Here is a 13335-nt window from a genome sequence, read left to right as displayed (position 1 = left end):
ACAGTGAGGTGCTGCTCGTATTCACTGCCACACACGACAGTGAGGTGCTGTTCGTATTCACTGCCACACAGGACAGTGAAGTGATGTTCGTATCCACTGCCACACACGACAGTGAAGTGATGTTCGTATTCACTGCCACACACGACAGTGAGGTGCTGTTCGTATTCACTGCCACACAGGACAGTGAAGTGATGTTCGTATTCACTGCCACACAGGACAGTGAAGTGATGTTCGTATTCACTGCCACACACGACAGTGAGGTGCTGTTCGTATTCACTGCCACACAGGACAGTGAAGTGATGTTCGTATTCACTGCCACACACGACAGTGAAGTGATGTTCGTATTCACTGCCACACAGGACAGTGAAGTGATGTTCGTATTCACTGCCACACACGACAGTGAGGTGCTGCTCGTATTCACTGCCACACAGGACAGAGGACAGAAGTCTACTACACCAGATATTAAACCTGCTTCAGTTCACGAATTTGTAAACGCAACTTTCTACTATTCACTGCCACACAAGGCGGGGGATGGTGTCATAAGATATGCACCTTAAAAATAATAATACTAATAAATATATAGACAAGGAAATTTAGGATGAATTGTTAAGATGTCTTCTAATATACCAGATACAAAGAAATAGTTGCATAGTTGATTGTACAACTGGCCAGGAGGTCTAAAATCTTTTACAGTGTTCACATTCAATAATGTAGTGAACTTTAGAGCCCTACCCCAATCCACTCTAGCCTTACCCCAACCCACTCCAGCCCTGCCCCAACCCACTCCCTCCCTACCCCAAGCTTCTCCAGCCCCGGAAGGAATAGGTAACTTGGACGACCATAATCTGTGTAAGATGAAGTGCTGGCGACCAGGCAACCACTAACCAATATTGCAAGTCCCATTAGGGCGCCTTTCAGACCCACATAAGTACGGTAAACTACTAAGATATTCGGGATCACCTTAATATTCTCCTCCCAAGGTGGCGCTGGTTGGAAGTGTTGGAGATGAGTCAGGTGATCCTGGCTTGTGGGAGGAAGAGAGGGTGTTCAGGTGGTGTTAGAATTAAAAGAGCGTTTCTAACGACAGAAAAGTATTATAAAAGAGTTTCCCACACTCATTTATAATGTGGTAGTGACGTCACAGGGACCCCACGCACTCAGGCATATACTGAGAGTGTATCTACAGAATATGTATTGTAGCATCCATAAAATAATCTCGTTATGTTCTCTTGGTGTTCTTAAGAGCATGACAAATCAATCCAATCCCGAAACTAAGACCTTAATCAAATCTCTTCTTGGCCTGACCAAATCTACCCAACAACCTAACATTACCGTTCCAAGGCCTTATCTAACGTAACCAACATCTTCAACTCTCCAACGTCTAACCTAACTAATCCTAGGCCTAATATAAGCAATCCCAGGCTCAATATACACAACTTTAGGCCTAAAGTGTTACATATACATATTATATTAGGTCTAATAGAGGTTAGGAACATCTAAGAGAAGTTAGAAATATCTAACAGAGGTTAGGAACATCTAACAGAGGTTAGGAACATCTAACAGAGGTTAGGAACATCTAACAGAGAATCGACTTGAGAATGGTCCAGGACGGACCGAAACGTCGTCGTCCCTTCACCTTCTAGTGTGTGGTCTGGTCAACATCTAACAAAGGTTAGGAACATCAGAGGTTAGGAACATCTAACAGAGGTTAGGAACATCTAACAGAGGTTAGGAACATCTAACAGAGGTTAGGAACATCTAACAGAGGTTAGGAACATCTAACAGAGGTTAGGAACATCTAACAGAGGTTAGGAACATCTAACAGGTTAGGAACATCTAACAAAGGTTAGGAACATCAGAGGTTAGGAACATCTAACAGAGGTTAGGAACATCTAACAGGTTAGGAACATCTAACAAAGGTTAGGAACATCAGAGGTTAGGAACATCTAACAGAGGTTAGGAACATCTAACAGGTTAGGAACATCTAACAAAGGTTAGGAACATCAGAGGTTAGGAACATCTAACAGAGGTTAGGAACATCTAACAGAGGTTAGGAACATCTAACAGAGGTTAGGAACATCAGAGGTTAGGAACATCTAACAGAGGTTAGGAACATCTAACAGAGGTTAGGAACATCTAACAGAGGTTAGGAACACTGTCACATTCGAGACCGTCCTCTCGACAACCCCTCCGTAAATACGGTGGTTTAACCTAATCTAACCTAACTTAACCCTAACCTAACCAAAAGCGTAAGACCCTAACTTACCCGCGAAGTTTACTGAAGCGTAACTCATTCCATCCACGAAGCGTCAGTAATGCTGTGTTTTGAATTTCCCTAAACCACCGCAATTTTTACGCCGGTGTAAATTGCGTAAAAACATGTAGTGTGTTTAATAAGATAACAGGTTATAACAACCTAGGTTGTTTAAAGTAGTTTGATATCAGCTGCATTTTCATTTACGTTAATTTTATTAAGATATAAATGATTGTAAATTAAGAGGCAGAACATATATTGTATTGAGATGAACTAGCAGTAGGTTCAATTGATCAAATAATTACGATTCTTGCATAGTGATAGGATTCATCAATTTTAATTAACTCTTGTATGGGCATCAAAATATTAATTAATTAGGTTGGTGAATATACCAGGAGGCACAAGAAGTCGCAATAAATTGATGCCTAATTCTGCTTCCGAGGGTTGAGTTCTGCTCCTTCAACTCGTCTCTCAACTGTTACTAACTACTAACAATCTTTGTTTCCTCAACGCCCCCCCCCCCACCAGGAAGCAGCACGTAACAGCTGTCTAACTCCCAGGTACCTATTTACTGCTAGATAACAGGGGCATCAGGGTGAAAGAAACTATGCCCATTTGTCTGCCTAGTCCGGGAATCGAACCCGGGCCACAGGATACGAGTCCCACGCGCTGTCCACTCAGCTACCACACACAAGTGTGTGTGTACTCACCTAATTGTGCTTGCGGGGGTTGAGCTTTGGCTCTTTGGGCCCGCCTCTCAACTCTCAATCAATTGGTGTACAGATTCCTGAGCCTATTGGGCTCTAGGGAGTGTGTGTGTACTCACCTATTGACACACCTAGTGTGTGTGTGTGTACTCACCTAGTTGTGTTTGCGGGGGTTGAGCTCTGGCTCTTTGGTCCCGCCTCTCAACCGTCAATCAACAGGTGTACAGATTCCTGAGCCTATTGGGCTCTATCGTATCTACACTTGAAACTGTGTATGGAGTCAGCCTCCACCACATCATTTCCTAGTGTAAGTGTGAGTGTGAGTGTGTGTGTGTGTGTGTGTGAGTGTGAGTGTGAGTGTGAGTGTGTGTGTGTGTGTATGTGTGTGTGTGTGTGTGTGTGTGTGTGTGTGTGTGTGTGTGTGTGTGTGTGTGTGTGTGTGTGTGTGTACTCACCTAATTGTGCTCGCGGGGGTTGAGCTTTGGCTCTTTGGTCCCGCCTCTCAACTGTCAATCAACTGGTGTACAGATTCCTGAGCCTACTGGGCTCTATCATACCTACATTTGAAACTGTGTATGGAGTCAGCCTCCACCACATCACTTCCTAGTGCATTCCATTTATTAACTACTCTGACACTGAAAAAATTCTTTCTAACGTCTCTGTGGCTCATCTGGGTACTAAGTTTCCACCTGTGTCCCCTTGTTCGTGTCCCACCCGTGCTGAAGAGTTTGTCTTTGTCCACCCTGTCAATTCCCCTGAGAATTTTGTAGGTGGTTATCATGTCTCCCCTTACTCTTCTGTTTTCCAGGGATGTGAGGTTCAGCTCCTTTAGCCTTTCCTCGTAGCTCAATCCTCTCAGTTCCGGGACGAGCCTGGTGGCATACCGCTGAATCTTGTGTGTGTGTGTGTGTGTGTGTGTGTGTGTGTGTGTGTGTGTGTGAGTGTGTGTGTGTGTGTGTGTGTGTGTGTGTGTGTGTGTGTGTGTGTGTGTGTGTGTGTGTGTGTGTGTGTGTGTGTGTGTGTGTGTGTGTGTGTGTGTGTTAAGCGCTAAATACTGTTACACTTAGTTGTAGGAATCAAAACAAAACATCGTTCAAATCAACACTAATATTTATATTTCCCAGGACGTACAGAAACCGTATTTTCTTTGAAAGACATGAACCGCGTTGCACCTGGAGTACAAAACGCCATAATAACTCTACACTACACAACGTATATGCTTACCTTTGTCTGTGCCACTAACAAAGGCTCTGTGGCACCAGAGCCATATTCCAGTAATCCTCTGTGATTAGAGTTTAATTTGAATTTTAATCTCAAAATGCATTGTTTGACCTTTGCAATCTCATTTATGTTAATTATCACATCCACTGAATCAATCCACTACGACCTCTGACTTTAATAATTATAAAAAAAAATTCTGGATCATTACTCAAATCAATCACAAAAAGCAGATAATTGTGCTTATCATCAACAAAAATATTTATTAATAAAAACGTACCTGAAAATATTTAAAAAATCTTAAAAACAGTACAAAATATGACACTTTTTCTTTTCGTAATCTGACGCATTAAAAAAAAAACACGAATAGCAATGCATTTATTTTGAACTAAGCCAATGTAATGCCCATGAATGCTTTTTGTGAACGTTCAGTCTTCCAAGCTTTCTAAAATAAGGGTAATAAACCCAGATTTTCATTAAACTACTTCAGCACATGGACATATATCCCAGTAGATAGATAATGATCGAGTAGTCTTCAATCAACGTAAGCTTAACAAGATGCAATGAATACAAACGGGAGAAGTTAAGATTCATAAAATTTACAAGATTAAAGTAACCTGAAGAAGACCTATATAGAACCAAACGAAGCATCTCCTATTTACATCAATCAAAACTTATGGTCTAGCCTACGCTTAAAACAATCCAATACTCCTATGACCACAATGTTCAAGACCTTGGTAAATGCAGGTTGTAAACATGGTTGTGGTTTTATGGAATAAGTTACTGCTAACTTAACAGACGTGGGAGCGCTGGATTATTTGTTTAAAGTAGGTTAGATATACATGGACATGAATGAGTTTAAGAATAAATAGGGTCTGTTACTCCTTTTATTAATAGGCTTTGTAGTTTCTTTTATTCTTATAAATAGCTTCAACAAAACTGTTGAAAATATACTAGAACAGTATATAATGTTTCTAGATGTAAAAACCCAGTCGATCAAAATAGGTCTTGTGTTTCCCAACTACAGACTTGCATGCATAGCTGATTGAAGAGACTTTTCTCAGCACCATGATTGATATTTTAATGGCTATTACTATACAAAGCTAACGTGGCTGAATGTTAACAACCAACCCACATGTATGAAATGAAAGTGAAGACGTTTTGGTCCATCGTGGATCTACTACGGACAGAAACGTCCTCACTTTCATATGTATGATTATTAGTATACATTGGATGGTCTTACCCGGGCGCGTGTTCTGTAATATCAGAGGATCGTGATTTGCTCACCACTTTGGTCCCTTCTAAACGGTTGGCCAAAACGTTTTGGAATTCTGACATGAAATTGTCTCATCTTAACTAGGCTGTGAGACTTACAGCTGCAGACGATGCAACACACTTTCAGACTCAACCCTTCAGCTTCAGAATACCCTTAGGTATTTATTAATAAACTATCATAGAAAACCTTTGAGGTTATATTTTTTTTTACAAATTTGATAAATGAAATATGATAAATTTTATAGCCAAGTGTATAAATGACATAAAAAACTCAGAAACTTTCCATTTGACACAGTAAACGAGGATGGCTGAAAGCGTCCATTAAACTAAAATGAAGGAATAATGATATATAAATGTTGCCTAAAATAAAAAAAATCTCCCAAACTGGAAAAAAACAACAATAAAGAAAATACAGATAAATATATTACATTACGACATTAGAGACAGAAATTTATTTGTCTTGGCAAACATAATTACAAATCATTATTGCAGAAAATAGTAAAACAAACCCAAAACAATGTTACTGATTTATGAGAAAAATTGACTTTAATCTCACTTTATTGGTTGAATAGCAGCAGAAAATTAATAAACTTAAAGTACAGCTACTTAAAGTACAGCTGAGATGGTAATAATATTAAACGAGTTTTGCTTTCGGATTTACCCCAGAAAAAAATATATATCACAATTACTAAAGAATAAAAATATTCGATTTATTATAAATAAAGAACAAGATGTATTTAAAACGTTAAATAAAACAAAAGCAAATAACTCGCATGGCCGTGATAAATTTTATCGAAGAATATTATATGAAATTAAAAAACAATCAATTATGACACAGAAAATTGCCTCAGCCAATTTTAAGAATACCTGAAAACCACTTAACACAGGAAATACAAGGTATATTTTCAAACATAACACAAAATACAGTGCAGACGATGAGTCACAATAACGTGGCTGAAGTATGTTGACCAGACCACACACTAGAAAAGTGAAAGGACGACGACGTTTCGGTCCGTCCTGGACGATTCTCAAGTCGATTGTGACTTGAGAATGGTCCAGGACGGACCGAAACGTCGTCGTTCCTTCACTTTCTAGTGTGTGGTCTGGTCAACAAAATACAGTGATAAACTTATCAACCAAATTTACACAAAAAAATAGCTTCAAGAACAGAACATTTTGCAATACCGACGAATCAGCATTTACGAACAAAAATCCATTGACCAAGATGCTTAAACTCCAGTATACGCCAAATCTAAGTCTAATCTATGCTAGACAACTTACAAATCAGTTGTAGATTAAAAATCCACAATTCCCGCTTCAGGAATGTGACCCCAGAAACGGGTCGTTGTGAGATGTCTTTCGTCCTGGGAGTAAACATAACGTTTCTTCACAAAATAGTCCACAGAAACGGGTCCTTGTGAAGTGTCTGTCGTCCTGGGAGAAGCAATTCCCTGCTCAATTCTTGCTTAACGTTTATAGAATATTTAGTTACTATAAAAACTGCCGCTGCCGCTCGACACGTTGTAATCTTATCCTGGAGGGAAAATGGCCGACATGTAAACTGAAAATTTCATTGTGGTCGCGACTCGTCACGGAGTTTTTTTTTTTTTTATCTTTCCCTGAAGAGTATGGATCATGGGACACGAGGTGAGGCTAGGGTAGGGGTGAAGTGGGGCAGGGTGAGGCTAGGGTAGGGGTGAGGTGGGGCAGGGTGATCTTGGCGTAGGGGTGAGGTGGGGCAGGGTGAGGCTAGGGTAGGGGTGAGGTGGGGCAGGGTGAGGCTAGGGTAGGGGTGAGGTGGGGCAGGGTGATCCTGGCGTAGGGGTGAGGTGGGGCAGGGTGAGGCTAGGGTAGGGGTGAGGTGGGGCAGGGTGAGGCTAGGGTAGGGGTGAGGTGGGGCAGGGTGATCCTGGCGTAGGGGTGAGGTGGGGCAGGGTGAGGCTAGGGTAGGGGTGAGGTGGGGCAGGGTGATCCTGGCGTAGGGGTGAGGTGGGGCAGGGTGAGGCTAGGGTAGGGGTGAGGTGGGGCAGGGTGAGGCTAGGGTAGGGGTGAGGTGGGGCAGGGTGAGGCTAGGGTAGGGGTGAGGTGGGGCAGGGTGATCCTGGCGTAGGGGTGAGGTGGGGCAGGCTGAGGCTGGCGTAGGGGTGAGGTGGGGCAGGGTGAGGCTGGCGTAGGGGTGAGGTGGGGCAGGGTGAGGCTGGCGTAGGGGTGAGATGGGAAAGGGTCAACCAAGGAAGGGTGAGGTTGGGGCAAAGATGAGGTTTGGGGAGGTGTAAGGCTTGGTGAGGGATAAGGTAGCGGGCATGGGTTAGGTTAGGGGAAGGGTGAGGCAGAGGTGTGACTGGGGCAGGGTTGAGGGGGGGGGGACTAGGACAAGGCTCGACAATGAAAAGGCAACAATAAATTGTTGAAATAAACAACGCGCCATCTACGCCAGTCACACAACACTGCAAACCATAAAACAAATACGCAACACTACACAGAGAAACACCAACTCAGACCACCACACACCCATACAAACACCTTCAAGGTTCAACAAACCACCACAACCACCACCAAACATCACAAGTAATCCTACCATTCAACTGCCACTCTTGAGGCAACGCTGCCACTCACTCAATCCACCACATCAATCATGTCTCAATCACGCCAGCAAGCCAGGTGTTCTATGTTGCTTTTCCAAGTTCGGAACATGGTTGACATTTCCAGTTTATTTGCTTTAAAAAGGTCATTTCAGCTTCCACTGATATTCATTTATTAGTAATTAGCAATTTCTGCAGAAGCTCTGTGATATAAAATCTTATGAAGGAAATTAATATAGTTAAGTGCTTTTCACTCTTGTATCAGATAACTTATGGATAGTTTATTAATCTTTCCTAGGATGCAAACCACAACAGTCGCATAACTCGCGGATACCCATTTACAATTAGGTGAACAGAGGAATCAGGTGAAAGGAAACGTGTCCATCCGATTTTGTCCTGCTTGGGGGATCGAATCCGGGTCCCTCAATTGAGTGTCGAGGACGTAGACCACTGTGCTACGTATATTGTTTAACGCAGAAGGAAACCATAAGAACGTGACGTATGCATGAGAATACTTAGGTCATACACTGGGATCGAACTAGCGTCCATGACCTCTTCAGCCACACGCACCACACACAGTTCCATCCCATCGTAAGGCTTCAATATTTTGTATTTACTGATATAGAAATTCTCAAGAGGATGGGTTAAGAAATTGAACTCGAGAACCGGCGACCGAGAGAACAAATTATCATTCCTCGATTTCTTCTGTTATGAGAAAAGAACATAACAAAATGGAGCAACGCGACAGGTTTATTGACCAATATCCACCCGTCCCTTCAAGTAATGTCTCATTTTGTACGCTGTGACCCCCCCCCTCTCAGGGCACAAAATAAGGGGTACTATAAAAAGTAGCAGGTAAAAAAGTATCCACTTTTCTATGTATAAGTTGGTTAGATTATGTGGGTGGCTTGGGTTGATGCGCTTTAGTACCCACTATTTTGTACGTTGTGGCAAATCAAGACAAGAGGCTGCCTAAAAAGCCCCAATAATAAAAGCTGGTGGTCCATTCCATCATCCTTAATAATATCCACAATCTAGTACTTCAATATACACCACCTTAAAAACTACATTTGTTCAACTTGTATATATATTAATCTTTACAACTCTTAAGTTATAATGTCGGTGTTGCCAGAGGAAGAGTTTCCCATCGCTAAGAAAGAAAATGTTGAAACTGCTCTTGAAGATCGGGCGAGCAGGATAACTCAGAGCTCCTCGAGTGTGTCGACCCGTAAAGCGAGTGCGTGCTCATCTAGTTGTTGTGCTAGCGCGGGTTGAGCTTTAGCTCTTTGCTCCAGCCTCTCAACCGTTAATCAATGGGTGTACAGATTCCTGAGCCTAATGGGCACTATCATATCTACATTAGCAACTGAGTATGGAGTCAGCCTCCACCACATCACTGCTTAATGCATTCCATTTGTTAACTACTCTGACACTTAAAAAATTCTTTCTAATGCCTCTGTGGCTCATTTGGGCACTCAGTTTCCACCTGTCCCCTTGTTCGCGTGCTCAACCTCTTGGGGTGGATGGTAGAGAGACGGTCACGCTTCATGCAGGTCTTGGTTCAATCCCCGACCATCCAAGTGGTTGGGCACCATTCCTTCCCCTCGTCCCATCCCAAATCCTTATCCTGACCCCTTCCAAGTGTTATAGATTCGTAATGGCTTGGTGCTTTACCCTGGTAATTCCCTCCCTTCCCTTGTTTGTGTACCACCTGTGCTAAATAGTTTGTCTTCGTCCATATTTTAGAGAGAGAGAGAGAGAGAGAGAGAGAGAGAGAGAGAGAGAGAGAGAGAGAGAGAGAGAGAGAGAGAGAGAGAGAGAGAGAGAGAGAGAGAGAGAGAGAGAGAGAGAGAGAGAGAGAGAGAGAGAGAGAGAGAGAGAGAGAGAGAGAGAGAGCGCTAATCACTACAACAGAGACGCACACATGACGAAAATGAACGCCAATACAACACGAACACAACAACAAAAATTCTGTGATCTTAATCGGCTCTGCAAACTTTTTCCTGTTCACAATACAACACCGAACACAGTCACCTCTCAAAGAGATTAGTGTGGTGCAAAGGGCACTCTGCGCACTTGACTGCGCCACCACTGCGCACCCGACTGCGCCCACACTGCGCACGACAGTGTACACATCACCTACCATCAGTTCACCGTCACATTACCCCGCCACGAAGACTTAGCTTATCTCAGGACTCCAGCAACTTTGCCTTATAAAATGGTAATACCTGTTTAATTAGTGCTTGGGCATTAAAATATTCTTCTAATGTCCAACACGGTTTTAAAGCAGAATTATATTTGAATGTTATGATGGTGGCAGTCGTGTGGTTATCAGATAATTATAGGTTATTATAATATCGATCAGGATTTATCAAGTTCTTACGTGTCCAATTACGAAACATATACATCTTTCTTTGATCATGCCGGATTAGGTTGTATTTATTAAACAACTTACGAACTTGGAGACGCTGCAAGGTCGTTATCGATTCAAAGTTATTATTGTTATTGACAATCTCGTAAAGCACTTCGAACCTCATCAGTTGTTAAATAAATGCAAACAATGCCGCCATGATTAAGGAAAGATGTACAGGTTTCGTAAGTGGACACGTAACTGCTCAACTCGTCTTCAGACCAAGTCCATTCCATTCAGCGGTCGACCCCAAAGACGCATTCATAAATGAAAACATACTGTTCATTCAAAACAGTTATTTCCTCAAATATAAATTAATACTATTTTATATTAGCATATTGTGCATATATAGGCATAGGTTAGGTTATGTTAGGTGTTTAGGTTCTGTTGGCGATTATTTGTATTTGCAGTACGTGGGTGAAGCATTTATATCGTTGTGGTTCGAACAAAAGTCGTCAGTGAAGCACTTGTTCCGGAAGTGTTCGGACGTCATCAGTTGTGAGTCGTGTGTAAACCGTTTTTTCATTCATAAACAGGGGGTTTGGCGGGTGGATGGAATGGACTTTGGCCTTTGTTTATGAGGACGGGCTAAACTGCTTGCTGAACATGGATCTGGACCGCACGACGAGCACGAAATTATTTGAAAAATAAGTGGATATATTCTCATTACTCAGCGATGTTGTCTTAATGAGTTTTGAGCTACAGAGTGTCCCAAAAGTTTCAAATCATTGGATGAAAGGATGAAATTAGCTATAAATTGTGCACTTATACAAGTTCCTACTAAATAGTAGGGACTGATATTCCAGTATTGCAATAGACAAATATTCTGCAGCAATTTCCTCTCCATGGCCCACAAAACTGAAAAAAAAAGAGTCGTGAAAAACATTAATGATATAAATGTGATCCCTACGACACCAACCAGAAGACTGAATTAATAATATACAATAAAACCAAGAATACTGCCAACTTACTCACGAAGAACTATCCCGACACGAAACAAAACCCTTTGAAAGAGACGAATGTTGTCTATGTCTTCACATGCCCACTTGGGGACAGTCAGCCCCAACAAACTCAATATATAGGCAACACAGAAACATCCCTTTTAAGGCGCCTAACAATGCACAAGCAGCAAGGCTCTATCAGGGAACACACAGTCACAACACATGACCAGAGCATCACAAGATATATCCTGACAACACCACCAAAATAATGGACAAATACAGCGACCATAGAAGACTGGACATTGGCGAGGTATACATTAAACAAACTCAGCCAACTCTCAACAGTCAACTAACACCAAATAACACTCTGCCATCTTGGAGAACACGACGGAACACACAACATACTGCCCCAGCCATCATGGCAACACACAACACACTGCCCCAGCCATCATGGCAACACACAGCATACTGCCCCAGCCATCATGGCAACACACAACATACTGCCCCAGCCATCATGGCAACACACAGCATACTGCCCCAGCCATCATGGCAACACACAACATACTGCCCCAGCCATCATGGCAACACACAGCATACTGCCCCAGCCATCATGGCAACACACAACATACTGCCCCAGCCATCATGGCAACACACAACATACTGCCCCAGCCATCATGGAAACACATAACATACTGCCCCAGCCATCATGGAAACACACAACATACTGTCCCAGCCATCATGGCAACACACAACATACTGCCCCAGCCATCATGGCAACACAACATACTGCCCCAGCCATCATGGCAACACACAACATACTGCCCCAGCCATCATGGCAACACAGGAGACTGGTAAGCTACAGTGGGCCTGTTGCCCCATAAGTGAAGTGTTTCACCTTCACCTCATCCCAGGCTGTATCCCACAGCACAAAACCTTGTGACCATGAACACTCAGCCTTTGATAATGTTGACAAGAGTTAACGAAAAAGCATTTCTTAGTGTTAGGCCAAAATAAAATGTTAAAATGAACTTTTAAAGAGTTAATTTTTCAACTTCCTTTCATATGAAGACGAGAAAAACAGAGAAGATTCGCGTTAGGATCATTGATCTCATTCTTTCTATCATATTCAATAATGTAATAGTCTAAGTATACCAGCAACACCTCAACGTTACACAAACATGATTTTCTAAGCAAATAATGTTTGTGTAGGAACATTTTTGCATGAATGTTCATTTATTATTTATAATATTTATTACTAAGTTCCTCCACACTTTCTCCGATATAACTGGAAAGTTTACTGTAAGCATAAAATGATCAGGATATTGGGTCTAATTGTGAACACATATCAGGAGAATGTAACAATCTGGTAATGTGAATTTAAATACCAGCTGAGGTTAATAAACAATTAATTAACCAGAAGAATGCCGTAGTCACTATTCTAAAACTCTGTTAATTTGAAATTGCTGCCTGGAGGGAAAATAAAATAAAATGTATTATAAATTCTGCCATTTTTGGATGTCTTTGCCTAGACTTCTAACTGTTTGATCATTTTATATTACTTTATATGAAAATTAACTTTCAGGATTTCCATAACCAGTCTTGATTCACACATACATGTACACATTTCAAAAAACATATACAAGCACACGCTACATATATATATACACACCAAAACACACTTTATATAAACACATAACTTACTGAATTACGAAAATCCTGACAAATATATTTTCACTTCTTTGAAGGTGTTTCAATTCAGAAAAATATGTTTCATAACACACTCAGATAAAAACGACGACACAGCTTTAACGGAAATATAACTGCCAGCATCAGTTATATTATATATATATCAGCATCACTTGTATGAACTCGGTATCCAAGACACAGGTGTTAACTGCCTCAAGACACGGCAGGTAGCACTAAGACATTTTTCTTACCAACTGTTGGA

This window comes from Procambarus clarkii, chromosome 20 (assembly GCF_040958095.1).
Source record: "Procambarus clarkii isolate CNS0578487 chromosome 20, FALCON_Pclarkii_2.0, whole genome shotgun sequence".
Lineage (NCBI taxonomy): Eukaryota > Metazoa > Arthropoda > Malacostraca > Decapoda > Cambaridae > Procambarus > Procambarus clarkii.
Note: the sequence above shows the minus strand (reverse complement) of the source record.